This window comes from Hippocampus guttulatus, chromosome 7 (genome assembly GCF_054856545.1).
Source record: "Hippocampus guttulatus isolate MCC_2025c chromosome 7, RoL_Hgut_1.0, whole genome shotgun sequence".
NCBI lineage: Eukaryota > Metazoa > Chordata > Actinopteri > Syngnathiformes > Syngnathidae > Hippocampus > Hippocampus guttulatus.
Genome location: NC_141267.1, coordinates 1,616,141 through 1,631,429, shown reverse-complemented (window position 1 = coordinate 1,631,429; position 15,289 = coordinate 1,616,141).

Sequence of the window (15,289 nt, the reverse complement as noted above, 5' to 3'; positions counted from 1 at the left end):
TTATGCACACACTTCAACATGTATTTTGTTCAGGATGACCTCCTGAAGCCTAAATGAGCAATAATTTGACCACACAACTCATTCCTATGAAGATAAGTTCAAAGTCAGAAAGCGCGCTCAGCTCGGGCTGAAAATGCATTTAAAGCAATAAAAAATTAATTGAGTGTCACGCCCAAACCAAAGGACTTATGCACACACTTCAACATGTATTTTGTTTAGGATGACCACCTGACGCCTAAATGAGCATTAATTTGACCACAGAACTCATTCCTATGAAGATACATTCAAACTCACAAAATGTGCTCAGCTCGGGCTGAAAATGCATTTAAAGCAGTAAAAACTCAAAACGAGTGTCACGCCTAAACCAAAGGACTTATGCACACACTTCAACATGTATTTTGCTCAGGATGACCTCCTCAAGCCTAAATGAGCAATCATTTGACCACACAACTCATTCCTATGAAGATACATTCAAACTCAAAAAACGAGCTCAGCTCGGGCTGAAAATGCATTTAAAGCAATAAAAACTCAAATTGAGTGTCACACCTAAACCAAAGGACTTATGCACACACTTCAACATGTATTTTGTTCAGGATGACCTCCTGAAGCCCACATGAGCATTAATTTGACCACACAACTCATTCCTATGAAGATACATTCAAACACACAAAACGTGCTCAGCTCGGGCTGAAAATGCATTTAAAGCAATAAAAACTCAAATTGAGTGTCACGCCCAAACCAAAGGACTTATGCACACACTTCAACATGTATTTTGTTCAGGATGACCCCCTGACGCCTAAATGAGCATTAATTTGACCACACAACTCATTCCTATGAAGATACATTCAAACTCACAAAACGTGCTCAGCTCGGGCTGAAAATGCATTTAAAGCAATAAAAACTCAAGTTGAGTGTCACGCCTAAACCAAAGGACTTATGCACACACTTCAACATGTATTTTGTTCAGGATGTCCTCCTGAAGCCTAAATGAGCATTAATTTGACCACACAACTCATTCCTATGAAGATACATTCAAACTCACAAAACGTGCTCAGCTCGGGCTGAAAATGCATTTAAAGCAATAAAAACTCAAATTGAGTGTCACGCCTAAACCAAAGGACTTATGCACACACTTCAACATGTATTTTGTTCAGGATGACCTGAAGAAGCCTAAATGAGCAATAATTTGACCACACAACTCATTCCTATGAAGATACATTCAAACTCACAAAACGTGCTCAGCTCGGGCTGAAAATGCATTTAAAGCAATAAAAACTCAAATTGAGTGTCACGCCTAAACCAAAGGACTTATGCACACACTTCAACATGTATTTTGTTCAAGGTGACCTCCTGAAGCCTAAATGAGCATTCATTTGACGACACAACTCATTCCTATGAAGATACATTTTAACTCACAAAACGTGCTCAGCTCGGCCTGAAAATGCATTTAAAGCAATAAAAACTCAAATTGAGTGTCACGCCTAAACCAAAGGACTTATGCACACACTTCAACATGTATTTTGTTCAAGGTGACCTCCTGAAGCCTAAATGAGCATTCATTTGACGACACAACTCATTCCTATGAAGATACATTTTAACTCACAAAACGTGCTCAGCTCGGCCTGAAAATGCATTTAAAGCAATAAAAACTCAAATTGAGTGTCACGCCCAAACCAAAGGACTTATGCACACACTTCAACATGTATTTTGTTCAGGATGACCACCTGACGCCTAAATGAGCATTAATTTGACCACACAACTCATTCCTATGAAGATACATTCAAACTCACAAAACGTGCTCAGCTTGGGCTGAAAATGCATTTAAAGCAATTAAAAACTCAAATTGAGTGTCACGCCTAAACCAAAGGACTTATGCACACACTTCAACATGTATTTTGTTCAGGATGACCACCTGAAGCCTAAATGAGCATTAATTTGACCACACAACTCATTCCTATGAAGATACATTCAAACTCACAAAACGTGCTCAGCTCGGGCTGAAAATGCATTTAAAGCAATAGAAACTCAAAATGAGTGTCACGCCTAAACCAAAGGACTTATGCACACACTTCAACATGTATTTTGTTCAGGATGACCTCCTGAAGCCTAAATGAGCAATAATTTGACCACACAACTCATTCCTATGAAGATACATTCAAAGTCAGAAAGCGCGCTCAGCTCGGATTGATAATGCATTTAAAGCAATAAAAACTCGAATTGAGTGTCACGCCTAAACCAAAGGACTTATGCACACACTTCAACATGTATTTAGTTCAGGATGACCACCTGAAGCCTAAATGAGCATTAATTTGACTACACAACTCATTCCTATGAAGATACATTCAAACTCACAAAACGTGCTCAGCTCAGGCTGAAAATGCATTTAAAGCAATAAAAACTCAAATTGAGTGTCACGCCTAAACCAAAGGACTTATGCACACACTTCAACATGTATTTTGTTCAGGATGACCACCTGACGCCTAAATGAACATTAATTTGACCACACAACTCATTCCTATGAAGATACATTCAAACTCACAAAACGTGCTCAGCTCGGGCTGAAAATGCATTTAAAGCAATAAAAACTCAAATTGAGTGTCACGCCTAAACCAAAGGACTTATGCACACACTTCAACATGTATTTTGTTCAGGATGACCACCTGAAGCCTAAATGAGCATTAATTTGACCACACAACTCATTCCTATGAAGATACATTCAAACTCACAAAACGTGCTCAGCTCGGGCTGAAAATGCATTTAAAGCAATAAAAACTCAAATTGAGTGTCACACCTAAACCAAAGGACATATGCACACACTTCAACATGTATTTTGTTCAGGATGACCTCCTGAAGCCCATATGAGCATTAGTTTGACTACACAACTCATCCCTATGAAGATACATTCAAAGTCAGAAAGCACGCTCAGCTCGGGCTGAAAATGCATTTAAAGCAATAAAAACTCAAATTGAGTGTCACGCCTAAACCAAAGGACTTATGCACACACTTCAACGTGTATTTAGTTCAGGATGACCACCTGAAGCCAAAATGAGCATTAATTTGACCACACAACTCATTCCTATGAAGATACATTCAAACTCACAAAACGTGCTCAGCTCGGGCTGAAAATGCATTTAAAGCAATAAAACTCAAATTGAGTGTCACACCTAAACCAAAGGACTTATTCACACACTTCAACATGTATTTTGTTCAGGATGACCTCCTGAAGAGCATATAAGCATTAATTTGACCACACAACTCATTCCTATGAAGATACATTCAAAGTCAGAAAGCGCGCTCAGCTCGGGCTGAAAATGCATTTAAAGCAATAAAAAATTAATTGAGTGTCACGCCCAAACCAAAGGACTTATGCACACACTTCAACATGTATTTTGTTCAGGATGACCACCTGACGCCTAAATGAGCATTAATTTGACCACAGAACTCATTCCTATGAAGATACATTCAAACTCACAAAATGTGCTCAGCTCGGGCTGAAAATGCATTTAAAGCAATAAAAACTCAAATTGAGTGTCACGCCTAAACCAAAGGACTTATGCACACACTTCAACATGTATTTTGTTCAGGATGACCACCTGAAGCCTAAATGAGCATTAATTTGACCACACAACTCATTCCTATGAAGATACATTCAAACTCACAAAACGTGCTCAGCTCGGGCTGAAAATGCATTTAAAGCAATAAAAACTCAAATTGAGTGTCACGCCTAAACCAAAGGACTTATGCACACACTTCAACATGTATTTTGTTCAGGATGACCTCCTGAAGCCCATATGAGCATTAATTTGACTACACAACTCATTCCTATGAAGATACATTCAAACTCACAAAACGTGCTCAGCTCGGGCTGAAAATGCATTTAAAGCAATACAAACTCAAATTGAGTGTCACGCCTAAACCAAAGGACTTATGCACACACTTCAACATGTATTTTGTTCAGGATGACCACCTGACGCCTAAATGAGCATTAATTTGACCACACAACTCATTCCTATGAAGATACATTCAAACTCACAAAACGTGCTCAGCTTGTGCTGAAAATGTATTTAAAGCAATAAAAACTCAAATTGAGTGTCACGCCTAAACCAAAGGACTTATGCACACACTTCAACATGTATTTTGTTCAGGATGACCACCTGAAGCCTAAATGAGCATTAATTTGACCACACAACTCATTCCTATGAAGATACATTCAAACTCACAAAACGTGCTCAGCTCGGGCTGAAAATGCATTTAAAGCAATAAAAACTCAAATTGAGTGTCACGCCTAAACCAAAGGACTTATGCACACACTTCAACATGTATTTTGTTCAGGATGACCTCCTGAAGCCCATATGAGCATTAATTTGACTACACAACTCATTCCTATGAAGATACATTCAAACTCACAAAACGTGCTCAGCTCGGGCTGAAAATGCATTTAAAGCAATAAAAACTCAAATTGAGTGTCACGCCTAAACCAAAGGACTTATGCACACACTTCAACATGTATTTTGTTCAGGATGACCACCTGACGCCTAAATGAGCATTAATTTGACCACACAACTCATTCCTATGAAGATACATTCAAACTCACAAAACGTGCTCAGCTTGGGCTGAAAATGCATTTAAAGCAATAAAAACTCAAATTGAGTGTCACGTCTAAACCAAAGGACTTATACACACACTTCAACATGTATTTTGTTCAGGATGACCTCCTGAAGCCTAAATGAGCAAAAATTTGACCACACAACTCATTCCTATGAAGATACATTCAAACTCACAAAACGTGCTCAGCTCGGGCTGAAAATGCATTTAAAGCAATAAAAACTCAAATTGAGTGTCACGCCTAAACCAAAGGACTTATGCACACACTTCAACATGTATTTTGTTCAAGGTGACCTCCTGAAGCCTAAATGAGCATTCATTTGACGACACAACTCATTCCTATGAAGATACATTTTAACTCACAAAACGTGCTCAGCTCGGCCTGAAAATGCATTTAAAGCAATACAAACTCAAATTGATGATCACGCCTAAACCAAAGGACTTATGCACACACTTCAACATGTATTTTGTTCAAGATGTCCTCCTGAAGCCTAAATGAGCATTAATATGATCACACATCTCATTCCTATGAAGATACATTCAAACTCAGAACAAGTGCTCAGCTCGGCCCGAAACTGCACTTAAAGCAATAAAAACTGAAATTGAGTATAGTCATGGTACCCGCGTTGAGTTATAATTAGTTCAAGAACAAAGAGAAATTGAATAATTGGCTCAAGAGTACAGTTATACAGTCATATAAATGTAAGATGGTTTCAGGCCTCGGAGACAATAACGGACTTTGGTCAGTAGAGGGCAACATAGACCATAACATGATTCAAGACACATTTTGAAAACTTGTTCCACTCGGCCTGAAAATGCATTTAAAGCAATAATAACTCAAATTGAGTGTCACGCCTAAACCAAAGGACTTATGCACACACTTCAACATGTATTTTGTTCAGGATGACCACCTGAAGCCTAAATGAGCATTAATTTGACCACACAACTCATTCCTATGAAGATACATTCAAACTCACAAAACGTGCTCAGCTCGGGCTGAAAATGCATTTAAAGCAATAAAAACTCAAATTGAGTGTCACACCTAAACCAAAGGACATATGCACACACTTCAACATGTATTTTGTTCAGGATGACCTCCTGACGAGCATATAAGCATTAATTTGACCACACAACTCATTCCTATGAAGATACATTCAAAGTCAGAAAGCGCGCTCAGCTCGGGCTGAAAATGCATTTAAAGCAATAAAAAATTAATTGAGTGTCACGCCCAAACCAAAGGACTTATGCACACACTTCAACATGTATTTTGTTCAGGATGACCACCTGACGCCTAAATGAGCATTAATTTGACCACAGAACTCATTCCTATGAAGATACATTCAAACTCACAAAATGTGCTCAGCTCGGGCTGAAAATGCATTTAAAGCAATAAAAACTCAAATTGAGTGTCACGCCTAAACCAAAGGACTTATGCACACACTTCAACATGTATTTTGTTCAGGATGACCACCTGAAGCCTAAATGAGCATTAATTTGACCACACAACTCATTCCTATGAAGATACATTCAAACTCACAAAACGTGCTCAGCTTGGGCTGAAAATGCATTTAAAGCAATAAAAACTCAAATTGAGTGTCACGCCTAAACCAAAGGACTTATGCACACACTTCAACATGTATTTTGTTCAGGATGACCACCTGAAGCCTAAATGAGCATTAATTTGACCACACAACTCATTCCTATGAAGATACATTCAAACTCACAAAACGTGCTCAGCTCGGGCTGAAAATGCATTTAAAGCAATAAAAACTCAAATTGAGTGTCACGCCTAAACCAAAGGACTTATGCACACACTTCAACATGTATTTTGTTCAGGATGACCTCCTGAAGCCCATATGAGCATTAATTTGACTACACAACTCATTCCTATGAAGATACATTCAAACTCACAAAACGTGCTCAGCTCGGGCTGAAAATGCATTTAAAGCAATAAAAACTCAAATTGAGTGTCACGCCTAAACCAAAGGACTTATGCACACACTTCAACATGTATTTTGTTCAGGATGACCACCTGACGCCTAAATGAGCATTACTTTGACCACACAACTCATTCCTATGAAGATACATTCAAACTCACAAAACGTGCTCAGCTCGGGCTGAAAATGCATTTAAAGCAATAAAAACTCAAATTGAGTGTCACACCTAAACCAAAGGACATATGCACACACTTCAACATGTATTTTGTTCAGGATGACCTCCTGAAGCCCATATGAGCATTAGTTTGACTACACAACTCATTCCTATGAAGATACATTCAAAGTCAGAAAGCGCGCTCAGCTCGGGCTGAAAATGCATTTAAAGCAATAAAAACTCAAATTGAGTGTCACACCTAAACCAAAGGACATATGCACACACTTCAACATGTATTTTGTTCAGGATGACCTCCTGAAGCCCATATGAGCATTAGTTTGACTACACAACTCATTCCTATGAAGATACATTCAAAGTCAGAAAGCGCGCTCAGCTCGGGCTGAAAATGCATTTAAAGCAATAAAAACTCAAATTGAGTGTCACGCCTAAACCCAAGTACTTATGCACACACTTCAACGTGTATTTAGTTCAGGATGACCACCTGAAGCCAAAATGAGCATTAATTTGACCACACAACTCATTCCTATGAAGATACATTCAAGCTCACAAAACGAGCTCAGCTCGGGCTGAAAATGCATTTAAAGCAATAAAACTCAAATTGAGTGTCACACCTAAACCAAAGGACTTATTCACACACTTCAACATGTATTTTGTTCAGGATGACCTCCTGAAGAGCATATAAGCATTAATTTGACCACACAACTCATTCCTATGAAGATACATTCAAAGTCAGAAAGCGCGCTCAGCTCGGGCTGAAAATGCATTTAAAGCAATAAAAAATTAATTGAGTGTCACGCCCAAACCAAAGGACTTATGCACACACTTCAACATGTATTTTGTTCAGGATGACCACCTGACGCCTAAATGAGCATTAATTTGACCACAGAACTTATTCCTATGAAGATACATTCAAACTCACAAAATGTGCTCAGCTCGGGCTGAAAATGCATTTAAAGCAAAAAAAACTCAAATTGAGTGTCACGCCTAAACCAAAGGACTTATGCACACACTTCAACGTGTATTTTGTTCAGGATGACCACCTGAAGCCTAAATGAGCATTAATTTGACCACACAACTCATTCCTATGAAGATACATTCAAACTCACAAAACGTGCTCAGCTCGGGCTGAAAATGCATTTAAAGCAATAAAAACTCAAATTGAGTGTCACGCCTAAACCAAAGGACTTATGCACACACTTCAACATGTATTTTGTTCAGGATGACCTCCTGAAGCCCATATGAGCATTAATTTGACTACACAACTCATTCCTATGAAGATACATTCAAACTCACAAAACGTGCTCAGCTCGGGCTGAAAATGCATTTAAAGCAATAAAAACTCAAATTGAGTGTCACACCTAAACCAAAGGACATATGCACACACTTCAACATGTATTTTGTTCAGGATGACCTCCTGAAGCCCATATGAGCATTAATTTGACCACACAACTCATTCCTATGAAGATACATTCAAACTCACAAAACGTGCTCAGCTCGGGCTGAAAATGCATTTAAAGCAATAAAAACTCAAATTGAGTGTCACACCTAAACCAAAGGACTTATGCACACACTTCAACATGTATTTTGTTCAGGATGACCTCCTGAAGCCTAAATGAGCAATAATTTGACCACACAACTCATTCCTATGAAGATACATTCAAAGTATGAAAGCGCGCTCAGCTCGGGCTGAAAATGCATTTAAAGCAATAAAAACTCAAATTGAGTGTCACGCCTAAACCAAAGGACTTATGCACACACTTCAACATGTATTTTGTTCAGGATGACCACCTGACGCCTAAATGAGCATTAATTTGACCACACAACTCATTCCTATGAAGATACATTCAAACTCACAAAACGTGCTCAGCTCGGGCTGAAAATGCATTTAAAGTAAAAAAAACTCAAATTGAGTGTCACGCCTAAACCAAAGGACTTATGCACACACTTCAACATGTATTTAGTTCAGGAGGTCATCCTGAAGCCAAATTAGCATTAATTTGACCACACAACTGATTCCTATGAAGATACATTCAAACTCACAAAACATGCTCAGCTCGGGCTGAAAATGCAATTAAAGCAATAAAAACTCAAACTGAGTGTCACGCCTAAACCAAAAGACTTATGCACACACTTCAACATGTATTTTGTTCAGGATGACCTCCTGAAGCCTAAATGAGCAATAATTTGACTACACAACTCATTCCTATGAAGATATACATTCAAAGTCAGAAAGCGTGCTCAGCTCGGGCTGAAATGCATTTAAAGCAATAAAAACTCAAATTGAGTGTCACGCCTAAACCAAAAGACTTATGCACACACTTCAACATGTATTTTGTTCAGGATGACCTCCTGAAGCCTAAATGAGCAATAATTTGACTACACAACTCATTCCTATGAAGATATACATTCAAAGTCAGAAAGCGCGCTCAGCTCGGGCTGAAATGCATTTAAAGCAATAAAAACTCAAATTGAGTGTCACGCCTAAACCAAAGGACTTATGCACACACTTCAACATGTATTTTGTTCAGGATGACCACCTGAAGCCTAAAGGAGCATTAATTTGACCACACAACTCATTCCTATGAAGATACATTCAAACTCACAAAACGTGCTCAGTTCGGGCTGAAAATTCATTTAAAGAAATAAAACCTCAAATTGAGTGTCACACCTAAACCAAAGGACTTATGCACACACTTCAACATGTATTTTGTTCAGGATGACTTCCTGAAGCCCATATGAGCATTAATTTGACTACACAACTCATTCCTATGAAGATACATTCAAACTCTCAAAACGTGCTCAGCTCGGGCTGAAAATGCATTTAAAGCAATAAAAACTCAAATTGAGTGTCACGCCTAAACCAAAGGACTTATGCACACACTTCAACATGTATTTTGTTCAGGATGACCACCTGAATGAGGATTATTTTGACCACACAACTCATTCCTATTAAGATACTTCAAACTCAGAAAACTTGCTCATCTCTGCCTGAAAATGCATTTCGCAATAAAAACTCAAATTGAGTGTCACGCCTAAACCAAAGGACTTATGCGCACACTTTAACATGTATTTTGTTCAGGAGGTCATCCTGAAGCCTATATGAGCATTAATTTGACCACACAACTGATTCCTATCAAGATACATTCAAACTCACAAAACGTGCTCAGCTCGGGCTGAAAATGCATTTAAAGCAATAAAAACTCAAATTGAGTGTCACGCCTAAACCAAAGGACTTATGCACACACTTCAACATGTATTTAGTTCAGGATGACCACCTGCAGCCTAAATGAGCATTAATTTGACCACACAACTCATTCCTATGAAGATACATTCAAACTCACAAAACGTGCTCAGCTCGGGCTGAAAATGCATTTAAAGAAATAAAAACTCAAATTGAGTGTCACACCTAAACCAAAGGACTTATGCACACACTTCAACATGTATTTTGTTCAGGATGACCACCTGAAGCCTAAATGAGCATTAATTTGACCACACAACTCATTCCTATGAAGATACATTCAAACTCACAAAACGTGCTCAGCTCGGGCTGAAAATGCATTTAAAGCAATAAAACTCAAAACGAGTGTCACGCCTAAACCAAAGGACTTATGCACACACTTCAACATGTATTTTGTTCAGGATGACTTCCTGAAGCCCATATGAGCATTAATTTGACTACACAACTCATTCCTATGAAGATACATTCAAACTCTCAAAAAGTGCTCAGCTCGGGCTGAAAATGCATTTAAAGCAATAAAAACTCAAATTGAGTGTCACGCCTAAACCAAAGGACTTATGCACACACTTCAACATGTATTTTGTTCAGGATGACCACCTGAAGCCTAAATGAGCATTAATTTGACCACACAACTCATTCCTATGAAGATACATTCAAACTCACAAAACGTGCTCAGCTCGGGCTGAAAATGTATTTAAAGCAATAAAAACTCAAATTGAGTGTCACGCCTGAACCAAAGGACTTATGCACACACTTCAACATGTATTTTGTTCAGGATGACCTCCTGAAGCCTATTTGAGCAATAATTTGACCACACAACTCATTCCTATGAAGATACATTCAAAGTCAGAAAGCGCGCTCAGCTCGGGCTGAAAATGCATTTAAAGCAATAAAAACTCAAATTGAGTGTCAGGCCTAAACCAAAGGACTTATGCACACACTTCAACATGTATTTAGTTCAGGATGACCACCTGAAGCCTAAATGAGCATTAATTTGACCACACAACTCATTCCTATGAAGATACATTCAAACTCACAAAATGTGCTCAGCTCGGGCTGAAAATGCATTTAAAGCAATAAAAACTCAAATTGAGTGTCACGCCTAAACCAAAAGACTTATGCACACACTTCAACATGTATTTTGTTCAGGATGACCTCCTGAAGCCTAAATGAGCAATAATTTGACTACACAACTCATTCCTATGAAGATATACATTCAAAGTCAGAAAGTGCGCTCAGCTCGGGCTGAAATGCATTTAAAGCAATAAAAACTCAAATTGAGTGTCACGCCTAAACCAAAGGACTTATGCACACACTTCAACATGTATTTTGTTCAGGATGACCACCTGAAGCCTAAAGGAGCATTAATTTGACCACACAACTCATTCCTATGAAGATACATTCAAACTCACAAAACGTGCTCAGTTCGGGCTGAAAATTCATTTAAAGAAATAAAACCTCAAATTGAGTGTCACACCTAAACCAAAGGACTTATGCACACACTTCAACATGTATTTTGTTCAGGATGACTTCCTGAAGCCCATATGAGCATTAATTTGACTACACAACTCATTCCTATGAAGATACATTCAAACTCTCAAAACGTGCTCAGCTCGGGCTGAAAATGCATTTAAAGCAATAAAAACTCAAATTGAGTGTCACGCCTAAACCAAAGGACTTATGCACACACTTCAACATGTATTTTGTTCAGGATGACCACCTGAATGAGGATTATTTTGACCACACAACTCATTCCTATTAAGATACTTCAAACTCAGAAAACTTGCTCATCTCTGCCTGAAAATGCATTTCGCAATAAAAACTCAAATTGAGTGTCACGCCTAAACCAAAGGACTTATGCGCACACTTTAACATGTATTTTGTTCAGGAGGTCATCCTGAAGCCTATATGAGCATTAATTTGACCACACAACTGATTCCTATCAAGATACATTCAAACTCACAAAACGTGCTCAGCTCGGGCTGAAAATGCATTTAAAGCAATAAAAACTCAAATTGAGTGTCACGCCTAAACCAAAGGACTTATGCACACACTTCAACATGTATTTAGTTCAGGAGGTCATCCTGAAGCCTATATGAGCATTAATTTGACCACACAACTCATTCCTATGAAGATACATTCAAACTCACAAAACGTGCTCAGCTCGGGCTGAAAATGCATTTAAAGCAATAAAAACTCAAATTGAGTGTCACGCCTAAACCAAAGGACTTATGCACACACTTCAACATGTATTTAGTTCAGGATGACCACCTGCAGCCTAAATGAGCATTAATTTGACCACACAACTCATTCCTATGAAGATACATTCAAACTCACAAAACGTGCTCAGCTCGGGCTGAAAATGCATTTAAAGAAATAAAAACTCAAATTGAGTGTCACACCTAAACCAAAGGACTTATGCACACACTTCAACATGTATTTTGTTCAGGATGACCACCTGAAGCCTAAATGAGCATTAATTTGACCACACAACTCATTCCTATGAAGATACATTCAAACTCTCAAAACGTGCTCAGCTCGGGCTGAAAATGCATTTAAAGCAATAAAATCTCAAATTGAGTGTCACGCCTAAACCAAAGGACTTATGCACACACTTCAACAGGTATTTAGTTCAGGATGACTTCCTGAAGCCCATATGAGCATTAATTTGACTACACAACTCATTCCTATGAAGATACATTCAAACTCTCAAAACGTGCTCAGCTCGGGCTGAAAATGCATTTAAAGCAATAAAAACTCAAATTGAGTGTCACGCCTAAACCAAAGGACTTATGCACACACTTCAACATGTATTTTGTTCAGGATGACCACCTGAATGAGGATTATTTTGACCACACAACTCATTCCTATTAAGATACTTCAAACTCAGAAAACTTGCTCATCTCTGCCTGAAAATGCATTTCGCAATAAAAACTCAAATTGAGTGTCACGCCTAAACCAAAGGACTTATGCGCACACTTTAACATGTATTTTGTTCAGGAGGTCATCCTGAAGCCTATATGAGCATTAATTTGACCACACAACTGATTCCTATCAAGATACATTCAAACTCACAAAACGTGCTCAGCTCGGGCTGAAAATGCATTTAAAGCAATAAAAACTCAAATTGAGTGTCACGCCTAAACCAAAGGACTTATGCACACACTTCAACATGTATTTAGTTCAGGAGGTCATCCTGAAGCCTATATGAGCATTAATTTGACCACACAACTCATTCCTATGAAGATACATTCAAACTCACAAAACGTGCTCAGCTCGGGCTGAAAATGCATTTAAAGCAATAAAAACTCAAATTGAGTGTCACGCCTAAACCAAAGGACTTATGCACACACTTCAACATGTATTTAGTTCAGGATGACCACCTGCAGCCTAAATGAGCATTAATTTGACCACACAACTCATTCCTATGAAGATACATTCAAACTCACAAAACGTGCTCAGCTCGGGCTGAAAATGCATTTAAAGAAATAAAAACTCAAATTGAGTGTCACACCTAAACCAAAGGACTTATGCACACACTTCAACATGTATTTTGTTCAGGATGACCACCTGAAGCCTAAATGAGCATTAATTTGACCACACAACTCATTCCTATGAAGATACATTCAAACTCTCAAAACGTGCTCAGCTCGGGCTGAAAATGCATTTAAAGCAATAAAATCTCAAATTGAGTGTCACGCCTAAACCAAAGGACTTATGCACACACTTCAACAGGTATTTAGTTCAGGATGACCACCTGAAGCCTAAATGAGCATTAATTTGACCACACAACTCATTCCTATGAAGATACATTCAAACTCACAAAACGTGCTCAGCTCGGGCTGAAAATGCATTTAAAGAAATAAAACCTCAAATTGAGTGTCACACCTAAACCAAAGGACTTATGCACACACTTCAACATGTATTTTGTTCAGGATGACCTCCTGAAGCCCATATGAGCATTAATTTGACTACACAACTCATTCCTATGAAGATACATTCAAACTCACAAAACGTGCTCAGCTCGGGCTGAAAATGCATTTAAAGCAATAAAAATTCAAATTGAGTGTCACGCCTGAACCAAAGGACTTATGCACACACTTCAACATGTATTTTGTTCAGGATGACCTCCTGAAGCCTATTTGAGCAATAATTTGACCACACAACTCATTCCTATGAAGATACATTCAAAGTCAGAAAGCGCGCTCAGCTCGGGCTGAAAATGCATTTAAAGCAATAAAAACTCAAATTGAGTGTCACGCCTAAACCAAAGGACTTATGCACACACTTCAACATGTATTTAGTTCAGGATGACCACCTGAAGCCTAAATGAGCATTAATTTGACCACACAACTCATTCCTATGAAGATACATTCAAACTCACAAAACGTGCTCAGCTCGGGCTGAAAATGCATTTAAAGCAATAAAACTCAAATTGAGTGTCACACCTAAACCAAAGGACTTATTCACACACTTCAACATGTATTTTGTTCAGGATGACCTCCTGAAGCCCATATGAGCATTAATTTGACCACACAACTCATTCCTAAGAAGATACATTCAAAGTCAGAAAGCGCGCTCAGCCCGGGCTGAAAATGCATTTAAAACAATAAAAACTCAAATTGAGTGTCACGCCTAAACCAAAGGACTTATGCACACACTTCAACGTGTATTTTGTTCAGGATGACCTCCTGAAGCCAAAATAAGCATTAATTTGACCACACAACTCATTCCTATGAAGATACATTCAAACTCACAAAACGTGCTCAGCTCGGGCTGAAAATGCATTTAAAGAAATAAAAACTCAAATTGAGTGTCACGCCTAAACCAAAGGACTTATGCACACACTTCAACATGTATTTAGTTCAGGAGGTCATCCTGAAGCCTATATGAGCATTAATTTGACCACACAACTCATTCCTATGAAGATACATTCAAACTCACAAAACGTCCTCAGCTCGGGCTGAAAATGCATTTAAAGCAATAAAAACTCAAATTGAGTGTCACGCCTAAACCAAAGGACTTATGCGCACACTTTAACATGTATTTTGTTCAGGAGGTCATCCTGAAGCCTATATGAGCATTAATTTGACCACACAACTGATTCCTATCAAGATACATTCAAACTCACAAAACGTGCTCAGCTCGGGCTGAAAATGCATATAAGCAATAAAACCTCAAATTGAGTGTCACGCCAAAACCAAAGAACTTATGCACACACTTCAACATGTATTTTGTTCAGGATGACCTCCTGAAGCCTAAATTAGCATTAATTTGACCACACAACTCATTCCTATGAAGATACATTCAAAGTCAGAAAGCGCGCTCAGCTCG